At 47.7% G+C, this 25,652-nt stretch overlaps 1 protein-coding gene across 1 annotated transcript in view; it reads right to left on the bottom strand.

Moving 5' to 3' along the window:
- Positions 1–23,198, bottom strand: part of col7a1 (collagen, type VII, alpha 1) — a 418,430-nt gene extending 395,232 nt beyond the window's left edge. Inside the window, exon 1 of the mRNA XM_086000010.1 lies at positions 22,826–23,198. The gene's annotated coding sequence lies outside the window, so the exon portion shown is untranslated. The remainder of the gene's footprint in view (positions 1–22,825) is intronic.
- Positions 23,199–25,652: the final 2,454 nt, after the last annotated feature.

Raw genomic sequence — 25,652 nt, 5'->3', positions numbered from 1 at the left:
AATAAAAATGACAGTGGAGAAGGCAATAGAGCAAGGTAGCAGTGGGGGAATTAAAAACCAGAGCGTGTCAGGAAGGGACAGAATGTATGATGATAAAGGTAAAATAGTAAAAGGGGTAAAAGCAGGAATAAATTGTCAGAAAATATATTTGAAAGTTCTTTATCCGAATGCACGCAGCATTCGTAACAAAATAGACGAGTTGATGGTACAAATAACTACACATGGGTATGATCTGGTGGCCATTACGGAAACATGGCTGCAAGATGATCATGACTGGGAACTAAACATACAAGGGTATTTGACAATTAGGAAGGACAGACAAGAAGGAAAGGGAGGTGGGGTTGCTATGTTAATCAAGGATGGAATCACTGCAATAGTCAGAAATGATATTGGGTCAAAGGATCAGGATAGTGAAACAGTTTGGGTGGAGATAAGGAATAATAAGGGGAAAAAGTCACTAGTGGGCGTAGTCTATAGGCCTCCTAGCAGTTGCAACTCTGTTGGTCGGAGTATAAATCAGAAAATAGTTGGGGCTAGTAATAAGGGAACAGCTATAATCATGGGGGATTTTAACTTTCATATTGACTGGACTAAGCAAATTGGGCATGGCAGCCTTGAGGAAGAGTTCATAGAGTGCATTAGGGATGGGTTCCTTGAGCAGTATGTAACTGAACCAACCAGGGGGCAGGCAATCTTAGATCTAGTCCTGTGTAATGAGACAGGATTAATAAAAAATGTCCTAGTAAAGGATCCCCTTGGAATGAGTGACCATAATATGGCTGAATTCCAAATTCAGTTTGAGGGCGAGAGAGTTGGATCTCAAACCAGCGTACTGAACTTAAATAAAGGAGACTATGAAGGTATGAGAGTAGAATTGACTAAAGTGGACTGGGAAAACAGATTAAAGTGTAAGACAGTACAAGAGCAGTGGTCTACATTCAAGGAGATATTTCACATCTTTCAAGAAAAATATATTCCACTGAGGAAAAAGGGGAGTAAAAGAAAAGACAGCCATCCGTGGCTTAGTAAAGTAATAAAGGATAGTATCCGACTGAAAACAAGGGCATATAAAGTAGCCAAATCTAGTGGGAGGATAGAAGATTGGGAAGCATTTAAAAGCCAGCAAAGAATAACTAAAAGATTAATTAAGAAAGGGAAGATAGATTATGAAAGTAAACTAGCAAAAATTATAAAAACAGATAGCAAGAGTTTCTACAGCTATATAAAAAGAAAAAGGGTGGCTAAAGTGAACGTTGGTCCCTTAGAGGATGAGACCGGGAAACTAGTGGTGGGGAACATGGAGATGGCAAAGAAGCTGAACAAATATTTTGTATCAGTCTTTACAGTAGAGGACACTAAAAATATCCCAACACTGGACAAACAGGGGGCAATGAGGGGGGGGGGGGGGGGAGGAGCTAAACACGATTAAAATCACTAAGGAGGTGGTACTCGGTAAAATAATGGGACTTAAGGCGGATAAATCCCCCGGACCTGATGGCCTACATCCTAGGGTCTTGAGAGAAGTAGCGGTAGGGATTGTGGATGCATTGGTGATTATTTTCCAAAACTCCCTGGACTCAGGAAAGGTCCCGGCAGAATGGAAAACTGCTAATGTAACACCCTTATTTAAGAAGGGAAGTAGACAAAAAGCTGGAAACTATAGACCAGTTAGCCTAACATCTGTGGTTGGTAAAATGTTGGAGTCCATTATTAAGGAAACAGTGACAGAGCATTTGGATAAACATAATTTAATAGGACAGAGTCAGCATGGTTTTACGAAGGGGAAGTCATGTTTGACAAATTTGCTCGAATTCTTTGAGGATGTAACATACAGGGTGGATAAAGGGGAACCAGTGGATGTGGTGTATTTGGACTTCCAAAAGGCATTTGACAAGGTGCCACACAAAAGATTACTGATCAAGATAAAAAAAATCACAGGATTGGGGGTAATATACTGGCATGGGTGGAAGATTGGCTATCTAACAGAAAACAGAGAGTTGGGATAAATGGTTCGTTCTCGGGCTGGCAATCAGTAACTAGTGGTGTTCCGCAGGGGTCAGTGCTGGGACCCCAACTCCTTACAATCTATATTAATGATTTGGAGGAAGGGACCGAGTGCAACATATCCAAGTTTGCCGACGATACAAAGATGGGAGGGAAAGCAGTGAGTGAGGAGGACATAAAAAACCTGCAAAAGGACATAGACAGGCTAAGTGAGTGGGCAGAGATTTGGCAGATGGAATATAATATTGGAAAGTGTGAGGTTATGCACTTTGGCAGAAAAAATCAAAGAGCAAGTTATTATCTAAATGGAGAGAAACTGCAAAGTGCTACAGTACAAAGGGATCTGGGGGTCCTGGTGCATGAAAAGTTAGTATACAGGTGCAGCAGGTGATCAGGAAGGCCAATGGAATCTTGGCCTTTATTGCAAGGGGGATGGAGTATAAAAACAGGGAAGTCTTGCTGCAGTTATACAGGGTATTGGTGAGGCCACACCTGGAATACTGCGTGCAGCTTTGGTTTCCATATTTAAGAAAAGATATACTTGCTCTCGAGGCGGTTCAGAGAAGGTTCACTCGGTTGATTCCGGAGATGAGGGGGTTGACTTATGAGGAAAGGTTGAGTAGGTTGGGCCTCTACTCATTGGAATTCAGAAGAATGAGAGGCGATCTTATCGAAACATATAAGATTGTGAGGGGGCTTGATCGGGTGGATGCGGGGAGGATGTTTCCACTGATGGGTGAGACTAGAACTAGGGGGCATAATCTTAGAATAAGGGGCTGCTCTTTCAAAACTGAGATGAGGAGAAATTTCTTCACTCAGAGGGTAGTAAATCTATGGAATTTGCTGCCTCAGAGAGCTGTGGAAGCTGCGACATTAAATAAATTTAAAACGGAGATAGACAGTTTCCTAGCTGATAAGGGAATTAGGGGTTACGGGGAGCGGGCAGGGAAGTGGACGTGAGTCAAGGTTCGGATCAGCCATGATCCTATTGAATGGTGGAGCAGGCCCGAGGGGCCGTATGGCCTACTCCTGCTCCTACTTCTTATGTTCTTATTATGTTCACAACAGTGCCACGTGGTGCTGAGCCACAGAGAGCAAGAAAGTCATGCCTGGATTGTTGTGGCTGAGTTGATGTCAGCAATACTGGTACCTGATGTGCTACAAGCGGCCACAGTACATTAGGAGGAAGGAGAAATATATCACCCAGGGATCCTGTTCTTGTGCAGAAAAAAAAAATGTATATCTGTTAACTTGAGGCAAGCAGAGAACGGGCTTAGACTGTGGTGTCCCGGTCCCCAACCCCCACAACCCGCCAACGCTCACCATCCAGGCTCGCTCCCGAAGAATGGCCGGGTGGGTAATGAGCTGGAGGACTGAGCAGCCGGGGACCTGTCACCCATCCAGAGTTAGCGCGTTCAAAAGAGAAAGGGAGAATGGTGAATTGAAAAAAAATTGCAATATCAATGGTAATGCAGTAGGTGTAATTTATCTAGATTTTCAAAAGGCCTTCGATAATGTGCCCCATAATAGACTGATGAACAAGGTCAGAGAATGTGGAGTCAGGGGACAAGTAGCAGCATGGATTGCTGGCTGGCTTCAGGACAGAAAGCAGAGAGTAGGGGTAAAGGGTAGCTATTCACAGTGGCAGAAGGTGGGCAGTGGTGTTCCACAAGGATCAGTGCTGGGACCGCTGCTGTTCACAATTTACATTAACGATTTAGACTTTGGAATCAAAAACATAATTTCTAAATTTGCGGATGACACCAAATTGGGGGGATAGTCAATACTGAGGACGACTGCAACAAATTACAGGAGGACATTAATAAACTTGCAAAATGGGCAAATAATTGGCAAATGAAGTTCAACACAGACAAATGTGAGGTATTACATTTTGCTAGGAAGGTGCGAGTCTAGGTGGGGTAGAGGAACAAAGGGATCGGAGTACAAAAACACACATCACTAAAAGTTGGGCCACAGGTTAGCAAGGCCATAAAAAAACTAGAGGGATAGAACTGAAAAGTAGGGAAGTTATGCTAAACCTTTATCGAACCTTGGTTAGACCACACTAGGAGTACTGTGTACAGTTCTGGTCGCCATATTATAAAAAGGATATAGAGGCACTGGAGAGGGTGCAGGGAAGATTTACAAGGATGATACCAGAAATGTGAGGGTATACATATCAGGAAAGGATGAACCGGCTGGGTCTCTTTTCTCTTGAAAAAATAAGGTTGAGGGTGACCTGATAGAAGTCTTTAAAATTATGAAAGGTTTTGATAGAGTGGACACAGAGAGAATGTTTCCACTTGTGGGGAAGAGCATAACTAGAGGCCATCAATATAAGATCGTCACCAAGAAATCCAATAGAGAATTCAGAAGAAACTTCTTTACTCAGAGTGGTGAGAATGTGGAACTCGCTACCACAGGGAGTGGTTGAAGCGAATAGTATAGATGCATTTAAGGGGAGGCTGGACAAGCATATGAGGGAGAAGGGAATAGAGGGTCATGCTGATGGGTTTAGATGAGGAAAGACAGGAGGAGGCTCGAGTGGAGCATAAACGCTGGCATGGACTGGTTGGGCCGAATGGCCTGTTTCTGTGCGTATATCCTATGTAATCACAAGAGAAATTATACATATTAATGATAGGGTCACAATTCATGATTTTCTTGTTTTCCTTTAAAAGCCCACCTCAGACAAGTTTCAGAATCTGTCCAACCTCGAGGAATGCCGAGTACAGCTGGTTCCCATTAAGTGAGAATCCATTTAGCAGATTACTTTCCATTTTCCATCTACAGTGAGTTATCGCTTGGCTAAGTGGAGTGCAAATTCCCCCCCCCCCCCCGCCCCAGAACAGATAGACTGTTACATGAACCTGTGACAGAAAGACCTCCCATTTGTAACGTCTTATTAGATCGGACAGATAAAGGAAATTGGCCCAACAGTGTCTTTCATTCTGATTTCAGTCCAGCAAATTTCAGGCCCGCAAGCTCCAATTTAAATGCCTTCCGCTGGGATTCCCTCCTCCGTGCGCGCTTGGAACACAGGAACGCTGTGCGACTGTCTGCGTGCAGCGCCGGTGCCGGTGGTCAGCTGTTGCTCGCATGCATTGCTGCGGAGCCGCAAGGCTCAAAATGCATGCAGCGCGCTGCTTGCCCGCCTCCGACTGCCGACAAGGTATTTAAACGCGGAAAAAATAAATTGCGATATTTAGTTCAAGCCAATTATCTGCCCTTTGTAAGGGGCTTGCTGTTATTGGAATAAAATTCCTAGGGCAGCAGCAGCCAGACAGCTAGTGCCGGTAGGCTATTCGACTACGGGAGGCATAGCGGCCAAACCTGATCATTTCTTCGCACAAAGTCCTCAGGCATACTTAGCAGCGGGTTAGCACGGTGTAACGGCAACAGCGACCCCGGCTGATATTGTCCTCTCCCTAGCCCAGATAGGCTGAGGCCCTCTGTCGCACGCTCCCACCAGCACCAGACCTGTTACCAATGTTCCGAGATTTTTTTTTTGGGCGGGGGGCCGCGCGGTCCATTCAAAATTCCGCACGTGCGCGCTTCTTTTTTCAATTTAAAAGCTGGCTCGCCGGCTGCGCGGGAACTCAAGAGCCTGGCGCGAAACGTTGCCGCTAAGCCGCAGTCCGGCGTTTACACGGATGAAACCGCGCACCCGCACATTTGAATGGGCCGCGCAGCCAGTTAAAGGGACCCCCACGAAAGAAAATGTAGAGGGAATGTTGTGTCTCCTTGTATTCTTATTACTATGTAATACAGGCACTTTTAACTCATTTGAGTTTACGACTTTTACTCAGTTGTAGTCTTGCTTTTATGATGTTGCTGCCGCATGGTGCGGAGTGATACAAGATGTCCGACCTTGCCCTGCGCACTGCCTTTCACAGTGTGCCACATAGCAATATAAATACACTAACCAAAGTAGTTCCATATAACGATGTAACAAGTAGTTCCATTTAACGATGTAACAAGTAGTTCCATTTAACGATGTAACAAGTAGTTCCATTTAACGATGTAATAATATAACGATGTAACAGGGAACATTGGTTGTGCGGCCGTGCAGCTTAAAGGGAACGCTGCCTGTTACTGGTCAACTCAGCACAGACTAGAGACCAGACCAGAACGTAGGCTTTCCTGCTCTGTACTGCTCAGTATCTCACCATGCAGGCTGTTAATCCACTATTAATTAGTTTTTATAAAAATCCGTAACAACGGAATATGACTACCTGGCTTTCACTAGTGGTATTTGGATTGGTGGCGCTGCAAGTACAAACGACACCAATACTGGCCCACACCGGTAGCTTCACGCTGGATTCTTATGCAACAATCATCAAAGGTGTATAATAAAGCCATCGTATGACCCAAGAGCCAGAAAAGGCCACTCAGCCATCCAGATCATTCCCCTTGGAATTCCCGCACTAAACCTCTCCGCTTTGCCGGCTTTCGGATGAGACGTTTAACAGAGAGTCCCGGCTGCCCGCTCAGGTGGACGCAAAAGATCCCACGGCAATATTTCGAAGTAGAGCAGGGGAGTTCTCATTTGTTTTGCATTTGTAGTGTACATGTACAACTGGTACAATACAGGCTGCTAAAAAATGTTTTGCCGCGCAACCTATGCTTTCCGTCCCGGCTACTTTGCTGTGCTCCCACCCCGTGTGTATGAGTCGAGGATCAGTATCAGCTGGGATAGGTCACATATCCCAACAGCTTGCTGACACTCACTCTCTAGGCTGACACATGAAGGTCAGCCACATTGGTAATTTACTGGGTGGATGTCAACATTTGACAGAATTGTACCCACCAGCAAGAGCCAGTACCTTCCCGAGAGAAGAGGGGAAAATTGGGAAGGGGGAGAAAAAGAACAAACATGCAGGAATATGGAATTGATGAGGTGAGATCATTGAAACATATAAGATTCTGAGGGGGATTGACAGGGTAGATGCTGAGAGGTTGTTTCCCCTGGCTGGAGAGTCTAGAACGGGGGGTATGGTCTCAGAATAAGGGGTCGGCCATTTAGGACTGAGACGAGGAGGAATTTCTTCACTCAGAGGGTTGTGAATCATTGGAATTCACTGCCCCAGAGGGCTGTGGAGGCTCAGTCGTTGAGTATAATCAAGGCTGAGATCAATAAACTTTTGGACTCTAGGGGAATCAAGGGAAATGGAGATCAGGCGGGAAAGTGGAGTTGAGGTTGAAGATCAGCCATGATCTTACTGAATGGCAGAGCAGGCTCGAGGGGCCGTGTGGCGGAGCAGGCTCGAGGGGCCGTGTGGCGGAGCAGGCTCGAGGGGCCGTGTGGCGGAGCAGGCTCGAGGGGCCGTGTGGCGGAGCAGGCTCGAGGGGCCGTGTGGCGGAGCAGGCTCGAGGGGCCGTGTGGCGGAGCAGGCTCGAGGGGCCGAATGGCTGACTCCCGCTCCTAATTCTTATAAAGAGAGGAAAGTTCTAGAAGCAGGAACCTTGGCTGATTATTCCCCTCCCATCCTCGTGGAACTTTAGCCAATCGCTGCATTCTTATTTCCACCTTGCTTGCGATCACCTGGCGAAGCAGAGCCTGGTACCTTCCTGGGCAGTATAGCTCCGATCCATGTCACAGGGTGCATTTACCCATAAACTTACCGAAGCGCTTAACACCTCATTACATATCAAGACTGATTGGACAATAACACAGCTCGTATTTATAAACACTTGTGCATAAAAAGACTCAACCTCATGGCATCCCAAAGCACTTTACAGCCAATCAAGTATTTTTGAAGTGTAGTCACTGTTGTAATGTAGGAAACACAGCAGTCAATTTGCGCACAGCAAGCTCCCACAAACAGCAATGTGATAATGACCAGATAATCTGTTTTTGTTGTGTTGGTTGAAGGATAAATATTGGTCAGGACACCAGGGATAACTCCCCTGGTCTTCTTCGAAATAGTGCCATGGGGTCTTTTACGTCCACCTGAGAGAGCAGACGGGGCCTCGGTTTAACGTCTCATCCGAAAGACAGCACCTCCGACAGTGCAGCACTCCCTCAGTACTGGCACTGGGAGTGTCAGCCTAGATTTTTGTGCTCAAGTCTCTGGATGGGGACTTGAAGCCATGACGTATCTGAGGCAGAGGCGAGGGTGCTGCCCACTGAGCCATGACAGACATAACGCAAGGACCCCACGGCGCTTTACAGCGGGAGCTGTGAACACCAAACTAGAAGTAGGAGAGATGGTGTGACGGGATGGTGAAAGGGGTAGGTTTTGAGGAGGTCTTTGAAGCTGGGGGGAGAGGTAGCAAGATGTAGAGGCGCAGGAAGGGAATTCCAGAGTTGCAGGTGGCTGTGGCCTCTTCCATCCATGGCAGAAGGATGGGGTTGGGGGAGCAGGAGAGCCGGGATGCGGAATAGACTACAGTTGAAAGAGCAGAGGGTGCAAGCTGCAATGTGGGACTTGCTGGCGTAGGCTGGAGAAGAGCCACGGTGAAATTTCAAATGTGTTTGAGTTTTTTTGTTTGTCAGAGCTTATTCCTGTGGAAAATCGAAGAGAGAAGACTGGTTTATTTTTTCAACATGTTGACATAAGAGGATAAACTATCAAGCCAAGGACGGTGGAGTGTGCCCAAGAATGATAGCATTGCCAGAATCTGTCAGGATGCTCTGAGCTGTACGGCCAACAGGGAGACAAACAGTTTCCTGTTTTTAAATCCCAAAAGGCCCATCTCCGCACAAGAGCAAAAGTATCTTGCCGAGACAACTCTCAGTTTGAAGACTTTGTCGGACAATTCTCCAGCGAGGTAACACACATCAGGAAGAGTGTGTCCCCAAAATCCGGTGAGGGCAGACCCTGTTGTAGGCGCCTTGACGTGATAGGAGTGCAGCCCAGCGCAGTTGCACAATTCATAGAATCGTAGAAGCTTACAGCACAGAAGGAGACCATTCGGCCCGTCGTGCCTGTGGTGGATCTTTGAAAGAGTTGTCGTGCGTAGTCCCACACAACGTTCCCTGGCCGTGCTGCGCTCCAGGGAACCTGCGCAGCCGGCTTACCGGCTTTTCAATAGAAAAACCGCGCGTGAGTGGCACGTGCAGCCCGGTAAAGGAGCCGCGCAGGGCCAAACAAAATTAGAGGGAACATTTGTCCCATATCCCCGCTTTTTGTCCGTAACCCTACATCCTCAAGTACCTGTCCAATTCCCTTTTAAAATTATATAAAGAAAGAAAAAGACTTGCATTTCTATAGCGCCTTTCACGGTCACCGGACATCTCAAAGTGCTTTACAGCCAATGAAGTACTTTTTGAAGTGTAGTCACTGTTGTAATGTGGGAAACGCGGCAGCCAATTTGCGCACAGCAAGCTCCCACAAACAGCAATGTGATAATGATCAGATAATCTGTTTTACTGATGTTGATTGAGGGATAAATATTGGCCCAGGACACCAGGGAGAACTTCCCTGATTGATGGAATCAGCTTCCACCACCTTCTCAGGTCGCGCATTCCAGATCCCGATAACTCTCCGAGTGAAAAAAATTTCTCCTCATCTCCCCTCTAGATCTTTTGCCAATGATTTTGAATCTATGACCTCTGGTGATTGATCCATTCACCAGAGGGAATAATTTTTCTCTCTCTACTCTATCAAAACCTCTCATCATCTTGAAAACCTCGATTAGTTCACCTCTTGACCTTCTCTGTTCCAAGGAGAACAGTCCTAACTTTTCCAACCTCCCCTCATAACTCTTAACATTTCTCCCGCAATTGGCTACGCTCAGTGTAAACGGCCTGAGCTGCACAAAACCAACTGCATCGTAGGCCCCCAAAAAAATGGTGAGTTCACCAATCTGCCTTCGGATTAAGGCCTGTTGTTGCAGCAAGCTGCACTGAGGGAGACGGTCTTGCATCTTTCCACTCTAGGGGCTGAATTTTGTCAATGAGAAGCTTCTGGAGGCGGGACTGCTGCTTGCCAGCTTTCAATCCCGCCTCCATCAGCTTCTGGCCAACCAGCGGGATTTTCCCCTGACTGACCTTGTTAAGCCCGCCCAGCGGGCTCAGCAGGCCAATTAGGGGGAAGTCTGTGACAGAGCACGTCAACGTATGATGTGCCATCTGTCAAGAACTTTTAAAAGAAGAAATGTCATCGTTTGACAGCTCTGTGGAGCTGTCAAACACTGACATTCTGTGTAGTTTGATGATTCCTTGTGTTCAGGACTCATCAAACCTTTCAACTTTGCAGAAATCACCTGACTGTTGGTTCGGAGGTTCCAACAGCCAGTCTGTGAAATCTACAATAGAGATGTCGGGACTCCGGCTCCACAGCGGCTGAAGGCTGTAGGCAGAAACAAAGGTAAGTGAACATTTTCTAACACTTTACACTCACCTTACATATTTACCACTCCACACTTGCACCCATCACTCACCTCTACATTGCACTCAGACCCCTCCGACCCCCGCAGACCTCCTACTCGTTTCCTACACCCTGGCGGGGTCAGGAAGCCTGCTATTTCAGAGCGAAAAACGGGGATAATCCTATTTTCTCTCTGTTAACTACCTGTTAACAGGCAGTAATCCCTTCCCACCTCGAGGATACGGGACCTGGGGCAGGACGGCTTCCCGCCTCCTAGCACGGAGGCGAGCTGGGGGCGGGTTTGTCACCCGCCCCCGAATTCTGCAACTTTACCGGCAGTCCTGCCTCCATACCCGCCTCCTCGGGGCTGAGAAAAATCCAGCCCTGGGTCTCCGCATTCATCAGCCAGAGAGCTGAAATGTAAATGAGGCCGTTCTACTGCCACCACAGGGGTGAAAAACTAGCTACTGCCTCTCAGTCTCGGAGAAGGGTGGTGGCCGTGGCTTAGGGTGGGTGGCACTCTTGCCTCTGAGTCAGAAGGACATGGGTTCAAGTCCCACTCCAGAGACTTGAAGTGTAAAGTCTAGCCTGACGCTCCACACTGCTATGCAGCTGTTGCATTGCAGACCAATTTCTGATGGCACCTTTCACGACCTCAGGATGTCCCAAAGCACTTCACAGCCAATTAAGTACTTTTTGAAGTGTAGTCGCTGCTGCAATGTAGGAAAAACAGCAGCCAATGTGCCTGCAGCAAGATCCCACAAACAGCAATGTGATAATGACCGGGTGATCTGTTTTGATGATATTGGCCAGGACACCAGGGAGAACGCCCCTGCTCTTCTTGGATGGACAGCCATGGGATCGTTTACATCCACCTGAGAGAGCAGACGGGGCCTCGGTTTAACGTCTCATCCGAAAGATGGCACCTCCTACAGTGCAGCACTCCCTCAGTACTGTCAGCGTAGTTTTTTTGTGCTGAAGCCTCTGGAGTGGGGCTTGAACCCACAACCTTCTAACTCAGAGACGAGAGTGCGACCATACTGAGCCGCGGCTGACTCCGTCTTATGAAGTGGCATCCCCTGCCCCCGGAGGATGACATGAACACCACCTCATTTATACATAAACCTGAATACAAGGGCTGCCTCCGGAAGCAGTGTTGTAATATGAATAGAATATTGAACTGGCAGCACAATGGCAATCCCCAGTCACTAATCACGTCTGCAGCCATAAATCTCGAACCTTACTAGTTTTAATTTAGTAGCGACAGAAGTATCTTCCCCCACTTCCTTCGCTCTACACTTGGCAGCTGTGCCTTCTGTTGCCCAGGCCCTAAGCTCTGGAATTCCCTCCCTAAATCTCTCCGCCTCTCTACCTCTCTTTCCTTCTTTAAGACGCTCCTTAAAACCTACCTCTTTGGCCAAGCTTCTGGTCACCTGCCCTAATATCTCCTTATGTGGATCGGTGTCAACATTTGTCTGATTCTGTTCTGGTGAAGCGCCTTGGGATGTTTTACTTCTTTAAAGGTGCTATTTAAATACAAGTTGTTGTTGTCAGCTATGAGGAAAGATTGGATTGGCTGGGGTTGTTTTCTTTGGAACAGAGGAGGCTGAGGGGAGATTTAATTGGGGTGTATAAAATTATGAGGGGCCTAGATAGAGTGGATAGGAAGGAACTATTTCCTTCACTGTCGGCCATGGCTCAGAGGGTAGCACCCTCACCTTGATGAGTCAGAAGGTTGTGGGTTCACAGAGACTTGAGCACAAAAATCTAGACTGACACTCCAGTGCAGTGCTGAGGGAGTGCTGCACTGTCGGAGGTGCCGTCTTTCGGATGTGATATTAAACCAAAGCCCCGTCTGCTCTCTCTCAGGTGGACGTAAAAGATCCCACGGCACTAATTCGAAGAAGAGCAGGGGAGTTATCCCCGGTGCCCTGGCCAATATTTATCCCTCAATCAACATCACAAAAACAGATGATCTGGTCATTATCACATTGCTGTTGGTGGGAGCTTGCTGTGCGCAAATTGGCTGCCGCGTTTCCCACATTACAACAGTAACTACACTTCAAAAAGTACTTCATTGGCTGTAAAGCACCTTGGGACATTGCGGTGGTTGTGAAAGGTGCGATAGAAATGCAACATTTTCTTTTTTTTAAAAGCAGACAGGGCAATAACCAGGGGACATAGATTTAAAGTAATTGGTGGAAGGATTAGAGGGGATTTGAGGAGAACTGTTTTCACCCAGAGGGTGGTGGGGGTCTGGAACTCACTGCCTGAAAGGGTGGTAGAGGCAGAAACCCTCATCACATTTAAAAAGTACTTGGATATGCACTTGAAGTGCCGTAACCTACAGGGCTACGGACCAAGAGCTGGGAAGTGGGATTAGGCTGGATAGCTCTTTGTCAGCCGGCACAGACACGATGGGCCGAATGGCCTCCTTCTGTGCCATAAATTTCTATGATTCTATGATTATTGCTACAGATTCAATATGGTGGGACAGCGGTGTGGTGCGGACACTGGATGTTCCAGCACAGAACCTGGCCCACAAACTACTCCCCGCGACACCGCCCACCGCCAGCCCAGCTTTGGCCTCACTTTGCAACGCCAGATTGCCAGTTCAGAAAACGGGATTAACTGCTCAATGCTTTGTCAGAAGCACTTTAAACCGGCTCAACTTCACACAGGTCATGAAACGTGTTGGAGCTCATGTTGGTCAAACTGACCAAAAACAGGAGGAACTTGAAAGGGGTCTCAAAATCAAACGTCAGAATTCTTTAAATCATTTTTTAAAGGATTATGTTTCGTGAAGGGCCCGATGACGAACCCAGATGGATCGCGTTGCTGCTCTCAGCTCTGCAGGACATTCTGGCCCCTCCACACCCACCCCCGCCCAGTCTCCCTCTCCCCCCACCCTAGCCTCAATCCCACCGACCCCCAATCCCCTTCTATTTACCCACTCGAGCCTCCATCCCCTGACCCCTATTCTCCAGTCTCCCTCTCTTCCCCACCCTAGCCTCAATCTCTGACCCCTATTCTCTAGTCTCCCTCGCTCTCCGAGCCCTCATTCTCCCCCACTCCACCTGACACCCCATTCCCGGATCCTCATTCCCCAGTCTCTCATTCTCCCCCTAGAATCCCCATTCCCCAACTCCCATTCTTCCCCTGACCTCCAGTCCCATGTCTCGTCTCTCCCGACCCCCAGTCCACTTTCAGTCACTTACCCTCCAACCCCAATCGCCCGCTGCCCACCCCCCGTCCCCACCACCACTGGCCCCCGCCTCCGGAGCCCAAACCTCTGCTCCCGAGTCCCTGTTCACCCTTTTCCAACCCAGCCCTGCACCTCTGCCCATGCCCCCTCTCTTTCCTTCCCTCCCCACCCACCCCCGGACTCCAGGCTGTTGACTCCCCCAGCCGGTCCCGTTTCCCAGTGATCCCGAAGCTCGATCCGGCTCTCTGCCATTGCGGTAGTTAGGGAGTAACATCACCAAGCCAGAGACATCCCTGTAATGGGAGCCAGTGATGTCACGGAGCTGGGAGGGGGGCACTTCTGCGGCGGGAAATTTAAAGTGCATACCTCTCCCGGGCCTCTAGCATCAGCGCTCAGTCGTTTCATGCCCAATTGTGGCAGACTCCCAGGAAATCTGAGAGGGTTTACAACCCTTCAACCCCTCCCCCCCACCACCCCCCGTCTTGCTCTCCATCCACACCCTACTCAACGCAGCCTTGAATCTCGGCCTGGAGAGACCTGCACATCAAATCTGCTGGAAAGAACAATGGAGAGGCCCAGAGAAAGAGCTCAGAGTGCAGCCCCCATAGTTTCTTCTAAATCGATACAAGGGCAAATCAAAAAGAACCTGCAAAGTGCTGCTCAGTACCCAAAACTCCTTCACACAGCGTTGAATCTCTCCAGAAGTCTCTCTCTCTCTCTCTCAGAATGCGTGGTGCAAAAATGTCACCAACAAAAAAAGGCAGGAAGGGGTCGCCTTTAAATAGCGCTCCCCCACTCCCTTCCTGACTGCAAAACGCTCCCTCAACCTGTCGTTGCTAGCGGCAGGCGGTAAGGCAGGGGGGGCCACTCACTATCCGGTCCGGGGCATTAGCGGGGCGATGCACGCTCGACTGACATCAGGATCTACATAGAAACATAGAAGATAGGAGCAGGAGTCGGCCATTCGGCCCCTCGAGCCTGCTCCACCATTCAATGCGATCATGGCTGATCATCCAAATTCAGTACCTGGTCCCTGCTTTCTCCCCATACCCCTTGATCCCTTTAGCCTTAAGAAATATATCCAACTCCTTCTTGAATATTATTAAATGTATTGGCCTCTACTGCCTTCTGTGGTAGAGAATTCCACAGGTTCACCACTCTCTGGGTGAAGAAATTCCTCCTCATTTCTGCCCTAAATGGCCTACCCCTTATCCTTAGACTGTGACCCCTGGTTCTGGACTCCCCGACCATCGGGAACATCCTTCCTGCATCTAGTCTGTCCAGTCCTGGCAGAATTTTATAAGTTTCAATGAGATCCCCTCTCATTCTTCTAAACTCCAGCGAGTACAAGCCCAATCGACCCAATCTCTCCTCATATGTCATTCTTGCCATCCCAGGTATCAGCCTGGTGAACCTTCGCTGAACTCCTTCCATGGCAAGAACATCCTTCCTCAGATAAGGTGACCAAAACTGCACACAATACTCAAGATGTGGTCTCACCAAGGCCCTGTACAACTGCAGCAAGACATCCTTGTTCCTGTACTCAAACCCTCTCGCTACGAAGGCCAACATACCATTTGCCTTCTTAACCGCCTGCTGCACCTGCATGCTTACCTTCAGCGACTGGTGCACAAGGACACCCAGGTCTCATTGCACTTCCCCTTCTCCCAATCTATTGCCATTCAGGTAATAATCTGCCTTCCTGTTTTTGCCACCAAAGTGGATAACCTCACATTTATCCACGTTATATTGCATCTGCCATGCTTCTGCCCAATCACCCAACCTGTCCAAATCATCCTGTAGTTTCTCGGCATCCTCCTCACAGCACACATGCCCACCCAGCTTTGTGTCGTCTGCAAATTTGGAGATATTACATCTAGTTCCCTTGTCTAGATCATTAATATATATTGTGAATAGCTGGGGTCCAAGGACCAATCCCTGCGGTACCCCACTAGTCACTGCCTGCCACTCGGAAAAAGACCCGTTTATTCCAACTCTTTGCTTTCTGTCTGCCAACCAGTTCTCTATCCAAGTCAATACCTTGCCCCCAATCCCATGTGCCTTAACTTTACATGCTAATCTCTTATGCGGGACCTTATCGAAAGCCTTCTGAAAGTCCAAATACACCACATCCACTGGTTCTTTCTTATCTATTTTACCAGTTACATCCTCAAAAAATTCCAGTAGATTAGTCAAGCACGGTTTACCTTTTGTAAATCCATGCTGACTTTGTCCGATCCTGTCACTTTTTTTCAAGTGCCCTGCTATTACATCTTTTATAATGGACTCTAGCATTTTCCCCACTACCGATGTCAGGCTTACCGGTCTGTAATTCCCCGTTTTCTCTCTACCACCTTTTTTTGAATAGTGGGGTAACATTAGCTACCTGCCAATCCATGGGTACTGTTCCAGAGTCTATCGAGTTCTGGAAGATGACCAGCAATGCAACTACTATTTCTAGGGCCACTTCCTTAAGTACCCTAGGATGTAGATTATCAGGCCCTGGGGATTTATCGGCCTTCAATCCCATCAATTTCCCGAACACCATTTCCCTACAAATACTGATTTCTTTCAGTTCCTCCCTTTCATCAGACCCTATGTTCCCCGACATCTTTGGGAGGTTATTTGTGTCCTCCTTTGTGAAGACAGAACCAAAGTATGTATTTAATTGGTCTGCCATTTCTTTGTTCCCCATTATAAATTCCCCTGATTCTGACTGCAAGGGACCTACGCTTGACTTCACCAATCTTTTTCTCTTCAGATATCTATAAAAGCTTTTACAGTCAGTTTTTATGTTCCCTGCAAGCTTACTCTCATATTCAATTTTCCCCCTCTTAATTAATCCCTTTGTCCTCCTTTGCTGAATCCTAAACTGCTCCCAATCCTCTGGTTTACTGCTTTTTCTGGCCAATTTATATGTCCTCTCCTTGGATCTTATGCGGGCGCAGGGGATCGTGGTGGTAGTGTTTAGCGCCACCGTTAAATGTCTGGTTAATTTCGTGAGCGGCGCATACATTGCCGCGCATGGGCACTAGTTGCTTTGCACCCCATTAGCGCCCCCTTAAGGTGCTAACGGGAGGCGCAAACCAACTGAATTTCCCCCCCCCCTGGTCTTTATCTAGAAATCCCACCTATTACCTCTCCCCACCCTATCTCGGTGAGCTCCTGTATCCCCTCACAATGCTTCATGCTCTGATTCCACCATTTTGAATATACCTCCCTCCTTCCATCCCATTTGTACAAGAATCTTCAGCAAGCTCAGTCCTACTCTCTGGAACTCCATCAATAAATGCCTCTGCCTCTTCACCTTCAAAAGCTTTCTCAAAACCAATCTCTCCGACAAAGATATTCCTCACACCTCCAATCTCTCCCTCAATGGTTTAGCATCTGTTCCCATACGCAAAATCACCTCCAAGTTCCCCTCCAAGTCACACACCATCCTGACTTGGAAATATATCGGCCGTTCCTTCATCGTCGCTGGGTCAAAATCCTGGAACTCCCTCCCTAACAGCGCTGTGGGAGCACCTTCACCACACGGACTGCAGCGGTTCAAGGCAGCGGCTCACCACCACCTTCTCAAGGGCAACTAGGGATGGGCAATAAATGCCGGTCTTGCCAGCGATGCCCACGTACCATAAACAAATTTAAAAATCGCCTATTTGGGTCATTTTGCTACATTAATGATGCTGTATAAAATGTTGTACAAGAGTAAGGAAGTCTTATTACAATTGTACAGGGCTTTGGTAAGACCACACCTGGAGTACTGTGCACAGTTTTGGTCTCCTTATCTGAGGAAGGATATACTTGCCTCAGAGGCGGTTCAACAAAGGTTCACTAGATTGATCCCTGGGATGAGAGGGTTGTCCTATGAGGAGAGATTGTGTAGAATGAGCCGGTACTCTCTGGAGTTTAGAAGGAGAGGTGATCTCATTGAAACATATAAGATTCTGAGGGGGATTGACAGGGTAGATGCTGAGAGGTTGTTTCCCCTGGCTGGAGAGTCTAGAACTAGGGGGCATTGTCTCAGGATAAGGGGTCGGCCATTTAAGACTGAGATGAGGAGGAACTTCTTCACTCAGAGGGTGGTGAATCTTTGGAATTCTCTGCCCCAGAGGGCTGTGGATACTGAATCGTTGAGTATATTTAAGACCGAGAGCGATAGATTTTTGGACTCATGGGGAATCAAGGGATATGGAGATTGGACGGGAAAGTGGAGTTGAGGTCGAAGATCAGCCATGATCTTATTGAATAGCGGACAAGCTCGAGGGGCCATATGGCCTACTCCTGCTCCTAATTCTTATTTTCTTATGTTCTTACTGGGTTTTTTTTTTAAGCTGATCTTTCTGGGGTAGTGGTGGAAATACTAGAATTCGCCTTAATACCCTAGACCTAGGGAAGAAGAAAAGTCAACAAAGATTGGCATGATTGATTGTTGTCCACTGACCCCTGGTGGAAGGTTTGCAGGTGTGCATGTCCAGGGAGGTCAAGCTGGCTCTGATGCTTCCCACGGTGCAATAACCTGCTGACGCTCACCAACTAAGTTCACACGTCAAGGACGAGTACTTGGGCAAGATATCAGCGGGGGGTGGGGCGGGGTTGGTGCCCATGGAACTGTACCCCTGCATTGACCAGCACCTTCGGGAAAGGAAGAATTTGGGGTTGGGGGAGGATTTCAAGCCACAGCTTCAACCTCTTCAGTTTTGCAAGGAGTTCATCAAGAGAACGTGTGATGGACAACTGCCTACACATGAGAAAGGTCACAGGTAATAACTGGCCACAACGCAAGCCAAGTTCAAATGGGTCAGTTTGTCCTTGTGTTGTCCATATCTCGGGAACCTCCTCCAGCGTTACAACCACCCCAGCCCTGTCCCCCCTGCCAGAGCTCTGTGTACCCCTTTCTCCAACATTTGGACATCCCCACCCCCCAACTTCACCCCATCATTGGTGGCCATGCCTTCAGCTACCGAGCCCCCACACTCGGGCAATCCCTCCTCAGCCTCTTCTCCGTTAAGTCCCCCTTAAGTGTCAGCTGTGGCTCAGTGGGCAGCACATTCACCTATGAGTCAGAAGATCGTGGGTTCAAGTCCCACTCCAGGAACTTGCGCACATAAAGCTAGGCTGACGCTCCAGTGCAGTGCTGAGGGAGTGCTGCACTGTCGGAGGTGCCGTCTTTCGGATGAGACGTTAAACCGAGGCCTCGTCTGCTCTCTCAGGTGGACAAAAAGATCCCAGGGCACTATTCTGAAGAAGAGCAGGGGAGTTATCCCTGGTGTCCTAACTAATATTTATCCCTCAAACAACATCACTAAAACAGATTATCCAGTCATTATCACATTGCTGTTTGTGGGACCTTACTGTGCACAAATTGGCTGCCACGTTTCCTATGTTAAAACAGTGACCACACTCCAAAAAAGTGCTTCATTGGCTATAAAGTGCTTTGAGACATCCGGTGGTCATGAAAGACGCTATATAAATGCAAGTCTTTCTTTCTTTAAAGCCCGTCTCTTCGACCGAGTTGATGTTCAGCCCTTCCTAACTTCTTGATCTTCGGGGCCGGTCTTAGGTACAGCGGGCGGCTGGCGAGGGAAGCGCGCTCGTTGTAACCACCGCGAGGCGCCGGTGCTCATCTGCATGTAGCCAGCCAAACCGGCACTCCGAGGGAGCATTCCCAGTTGGGGGAGGGCGGGATGTCCAATGAAATGGAAGTTAAGCTGGCGAAGGGACAAACCCCCCACCCCGAGCACCACAATGCCTTGAACTATTCCCGGTTGCAAGCTGGTGTTGAAAGGGTGGGAGGAAGTTAGTTGCTCCACCCTTTCTGGCATGGCTAATATGGGAGAGGATTGCGGGGGCGGCAAATCCAAACTGGAGACAGAAAGAGAAAAAAAAACAACCAACAGGGACTGTCAACCCACACACCACAAATAAAATGGCAATCTCCGGACTACAGTCATTGGAAGAATTCATAATTGGAACTGTCTGGTGCGCAATCACGGCTGACACAATCAGTGTTCACAATCAAAGTGCAAACCTCACATTTTGGGAATAACATACACAGTCTAAGGATAAGGGGTAAGCCATTTAGGACTGAGATGAGGAGGAATTTCTTCACCCAGAGAGTGGTGAACCTGTGGAATTCTCTACCACAGAAGGCAGTGGAGGCCAATTCATTAAATATATTCAAGAAGGAGTTGGATATATTTCTTAAGGCTAAAGGGATCAAGGGATATGGGGAGAAAGCAGGGACAGGGTACTGAATTTGGATGATCAGCCATGATCTCATTGAATGGCGGAGCAGACTCGAGGGGCCAAATGGCCTACTCCTGCTCCTATCTTCTATGTTTCTATGTCCCCATCACTCGCGCCCTCCGCGCTCATCGCGAGCAGCCGCCTATATCAGGCAAATGGCGCTAACCACCTGCCATTACCGTTGAAGTCAATTACAAGGGCACCGCTGAGAACGCGTCAAGCGCCCCGGCAATTTCGGGCGGCTGGGGATCTCACGGTGGTCATCACCATCGTGATATTGGAGTGCGCGGCCAGAGGCAAGATACGGGAGGTGGAACCTTTGTTGCGAACTGGTCATAATTCCGCCCTTCAACACATCTTCTTTTACATTGTACGTATCACAGGTTTTCAATTCTCACAGCTCGGGAAAGACCTACCATTTACAAGCGACAATTAGGTTCAAACGGTGGACAGCGGCTGATAAGTTCTCTTATGTTCTGGAAAGGCAGCACTTTTAATGCAAAGGGAGTTCCCAATAACTAAAACCTCAGTCATTGCTGAGGGGCTGGTGCTGATACAGTTTCTGTATCGAATCGATTAGCTCAAAGTACCAGAACAAAGACACGTGACACTTACTCCATCCAATGTTGAGCAACGCCTCGATTTCAAAATTCTCATCCTTGTTTTCAAATCCCTCCATGGCCTCGCCCCCTCCTTATCGCTGTAATCTCCTCCAGCCCCACCACCCCGGAGGTATCTACGCTCCTCTAGTTCTGCTCTCTTGAGCATCCTGATTATAATCGCTCCACCACTGGCGGCCGTGCCTTCAGCTGCCGAGGCCCTAAGCTCTGGAATTCCCTCCCTAAAGCTCTCCGCCTCTATTTCCTCCTTTCAGACGCTCCTCAAAACCTACCTCTCTGACCAAGCTTTTGGTCACCTGCCCTAATATCTCCTTATGTGGCTCGGTGGCAAATTTTTTGTGTTAGTACTCCTGTGAAGTGCCTCGGGACGTTTTGCTACGTTAAAGGCGCTATACAAATACAAGTTGTTGTTGTTGATGTGTTCGCTTAACGTTCACCATCCACTTCTTAAAGCAGGTACATCGCGCAAACGCCAACACGCCCGTTACAAGCGGTGCTACTGGAAGTTTAACACTTATCTTTTGTGTCCACTTCAGTCTTCAGACCAGCTTTCAGTGAGCGGGACAGCCACAGTGTACACCTTGCTCCGACCGTGGCTATGATAGGACCCCGATCTGCATACAGGTACGAGGTCACCGTGTCAGCCTTGGCTCAGTGGGCCGCACTCTCTCACTTCTGAGTCAGAAGGTTGTGGGTTCAAGTCTCACTCCAGAGACTTGAGCACAAAAATCCAGGCTGACACTCCCAGTGCAGCGCTGAGGGAGTGCTGCACTGTCGGCGGTGCCATCTTTCAGATGAGACGTTAAACCGAGGCCCCGTCTGCTCTCAAAGGTGGACGTAAAAGATCCTATGGCAATATTTCGAAGAAGAGCAGGGGAGTTTATCCCTGGTGTCCTGGTCAATATTTATTCCTCAATCAACATCACTAAAAAACAGATTATCACATTGCTGTTTGTGGGAGCTTGCTGTGCGCAAATTGGCTGCTGTATTTCTTACATTACAACAGTGACTACACTTCAAATAGTACTTTATTGGCTGTAAAGCACTTTGGAACGTCCTGAGGTTGTGAAAGGCGCTATATAAATGTAAGTCTTTTTTCCTTTAAACGCATGATTTAGGAAGGCACCTCATCCCCAGCCAAAAACAGCAAACTTAAAATCCCCGAGGCGTGGGAACAGAACGGATAATCGAGCTGCTCCTTTTTAAACTGTCTCCTCATCCCATTTCCGCCGGGCGGGAGTTACAATTCCCCCCATAGACTTTGGGTTGCCCTAAACAAAGTCGGTTGCCGAGATGGGAGAGTTAGGTTACAAGAAGGATCAGCTTCTGTGGGTCCTTATCCATCCTTGAATTTGTCTAATATTCCAATATTTCGATACTAGACATGAAAGGGACCTGAAACTAACGCACTGAGGATGGGAGAAATTATTAATCCCAAACTATGATTACCAAAGTCAAGTGCGTAGTGTGTCTGGCTTTTGAATTCTTTTGAGTTTGAAACTTGTTCTGCCCCGTGCGTTATTATGATTAGAGAACTTGCATTTATATAGCGCCTTTCACGACCCTGGGAACGGCCCAACGCGTGCTTTACAGCCAATGAAGTATTTTTTGAAGCGTAGTCGCTGTTGTAATGTAGTCAATATGGCACTATTTCGAAGAAGAGCAGGGGAGTTTATCCCCCGGTGTCCTGGCCAATATTTGCGCACAGCAATTTGCGCACAGCAAGCTCCCACAAACAGCAATGCAATAATGACCAGATCATCTGTTTCAGTGATGTTGGTTGAGCGATAAATACTGGCCCCAGGAAGAACTCCCCCTGCTCTTCTTCAAAATAGTTTAATGGAATCTTTAACATCTACCTGAGTGAGCAGACGGGACCTCGGTTTAACCTCTCATCCGAAAGACGGTACCTCCGACAGTGCAGCACTCCCTCAACACTGCACTGGAGTGAGTGAGTGCCGCATGTGTGAACGAGGGAGGAGGAGGGCGGGGGAAACTTGGTTCGGGAATAACTTCTGGACTCTGATCTCTGAGTAACTCTTCGCCCCTCCCCAACAGTGAAGATTTTTTTGTTAAAAATCAAAGAGTTGTTGCTTCAACACAATGATCTCGTTGTTTGAAGGCACGCTTCAGAAGACAACTTATAAAGAAGAAACATTTGTAAAAATAAAAGTTAAGGAAATTGCTTAAACTTACAAAACAAAGTTGGAATCTGGGCGAAGAAATCCTGAGTGGCGTTAAATATACCCGATGAAGAAGTTGATTTAAAAGTTTCGTGTTATCATTCAAATCTAACTTTCAAAATACATTTCCCTCCATCCTGCTGCACTTTATGCAAAATGGGGTCCAAGTGATATTAAAAAAGAATCCGACCGATTGCTAATGTGTGATCAAAATGCATTAAGCAAAAAAAAATCTGCGGGTCACATTACCTGCTTTGGTCAATGCATAATCTCCCGGGGGAGCTACCCGAATTCACAGAGCCCACGCCGGACGGTCAGTTACAATCCGTAGCCAAACATGTGGAAAAAAAAGTTCACACAAGTTTTGTTGGCGGTGCTTGAAATCCCCGGGCTGGGCAGCGTCCACTGGTTCCAGAGATAAGACCGATCTTGGGTCTCTTCTGTATTGCACTCCGTGCTGCAATACCTTCAGCTCCACCGCTCTCTCTCTCTCTGCAGTTAGTTTCTTTTAGGCTGGGGGTGTTGAAAAAAAAATTGTGATTAAGTGCTATTTTTTCCGTCTCATCCACGCTTTGGACAGGCAGCAGTTTTTTTTTTAAGTCCTGCCTTAAAAGATGCAACCAATAGTATGCACAGAAATGCATTACAGTGTTCCCCCTCCCTTGTTTTACAGGTGGGATATTATTTATTTTATATATATATATACACACACACAAACTATGGATTCTATCACATAGTCAAGGCACAGCCACACCCAATACTTAATTACAACTCTCTTTATACTGAAAATCCTTTCAAATTCAAGAACGATTATATAAAAATATAATAGGAGATGGTTCCTTCCTGTGAGACAAAGAATCTGCGATAAATGCTGTTTCTCTGGGGTTTAAAAAAAAATATCTTTCCAAAGCTTGTAAACATTATTAAAAAAATAAGATATATTCATACGGCATCTTGTCGAGTGTTGAAGCACCTCACAGCGGTCGCACAATTAATGACTTTTGGAGTGCAAGTATTTCCCACTCGGTGTTAGCTAGATGCTCAGTGGGTAGCGCTCTCTCGCGTCTCTGAGTCAGAAGGTTATGAGTTCAAAGCCCCGCTCCAGGGGCTTGAGCTCAAGAGTTGGGCCGACATGTCAGAGGTGCCGCCTTTCGGATGAGATGTTAAACCGAGGCCCCAATTGCTCTCTCAGGTGGACGTAACAGGTCCCGCGGCACTATCTGCCAAAATAGCTCAGTTGGGAGAGTGTTAGAGACGTGAAAATCTAAAGGTCCCTGGTTTGATCCCGGGTTTCGGCAGATGTTTTTGAGAGGGTGCAGAGGAGATTTACCAGAATGGTTCCGGGGATGGGGAATCTTAGCTACAAGGACAGGTTGGAGAAGCTGGATTTGTTTTCATTCGAGCAAAGGAGGTTGAGGGGTGATTTGATAGAGGTGTGCAAGATTATGACGGGTTTGGATAGGCTAGACAGGGAAAGGCTGTTCTCACTAGTTGATGGTACAAGGACTAGGGGACACAGATTTAAGGTTTTGGGCAAGAGATACGGGGGGGGATGCGAGGAAAAACTTTTTTACGCAGCGAGTGGTGAGGGCCTGGAACTCGCTGCCGACGGAAGTGGTGGAAGCGGAGACACTCAATGTTTTCAAGGGGAGACTGGATAGGCACTTGAGGGAAATAAACTTGCAGGGCTACGGGGATAGAGCGGGGGAATGGGACTGACTGGATTGCTCTACAGAGAGCCGGCGCAGACTCGATGGGCCGAATGGCCTCCTTCTGCTCTGTATGATTCTATGATGTTCAAATCCCTGACGTTTTTCCAACCCAATAACTCCGTCAAGCCATTTCGTCATTAAAGCACCATTATATTTGCTTAAGGGCTTCGCAGGAACTGGGTGTGGGGCGCAAATGGATACCTGCAACCTCCAGGCGACACTCTCCCTGTTTAATTTATCTGCTGCCGTCACTTGTCATTGCTACCAGTCAATGAACACGGCTCCGTGCTTTGACTTTCAGACAGAAACCCCATGACTACTCGTGAGACCCAGGAAAAAGGGGGCCATCGCTGTCATAGGAACCAGGAAACAGGCCATCATTGTCATAGGAACCAGGAAACAGGCCATCGTTGTCATAGGAACCAGGAAACAGGCCATCATTGTCATAGGAACCAGGAAACAGGCCACCGCTGTCATAGGAACCAGGAAACAGGCCATCGCTGTCATAGGAACTGGGAAACAGGCCATCGCTGTCATAGGAACCAGGAAACAGGCCATCGCTGTCATAGGAACCAGGAAACAGGCCATCATTGTCATAGGAACCAGGAAACAGGCCATTGTTGTCATAGGAACCAGGAAACAGGCCATCATTGTCATAGGAACCAGGAAACAGGCCACCGCTGTCATAGGAACCAGGAAACAGGCCATTGCTGTCATAGGAAACGGTCAGGATATTTACATCTATCATCGCATCCAACAAAAATATTGACCAGCAAAACCAAACAGCGTAAACAATACCAAGTTGAAGACCTTTGTGAGCAATCTGTTAAAAAGCTGCCAATGAACCACGAGCTTTCAAACGTAAACAACGACAACTTGTATTTATATAGCGCCTTTAACGTAGTAAAACGTCCCAAGGCGCTTCACAGGAGTGTTACAAGACATAAAACTTGACACTGAGAAACATAATGAGAAATTAGGGCAGGTGACCAAAAGCTTGGTCAAAGAGGTAGGTTTTAAGGAGCGTCTTAAAGGAGGAGAGAGAGGTAGCGAGGCGGAGAGGTTTAGGCAGAGAATTCCAGAGCTTAGGGCCGAGGCAATAGAAGGCACGGCCACCAATGGTTGAGCGATTATAATCAGGGATGTTCAAGAGGGCAGAATTAGAGGAGCGCGGATATCTCGAGGGGTTGTGGGGCTGAAGCAGATTAGAGCGACAGGGAGGGGCGAGGCCATGGAGGGATTTGAAAACAAGGATTAGAAGTAAAGGAGAGAGTTTTACCATCCATACTCCTTTTAAGAAAAAAAAATCGGAAAGATTCATGACTTTTATTTTTTAATGAGTTACATGCAGTTAATGTTTATTT

This window comes from Somniosus microcephalus, chromosome 11 (assembly GCF_052327205.1).
Source record: "Somniosus microcephalus isolate GS21.2 chromosome 11, FLI_Smic_1.0, whole genome shotgun sequence".
Classification (NCBI taxonomy): Eukaryota; Metazoa; Chordata; class Chondrichthyes; order Squaliformes; family Somniosidae; genus Somniosus; species Somniosus microcephalus.
Note: the sequence above shows the minus strand (reverse complement) of the source record. Positions and strands in the feature narration are given on the sequence as shown.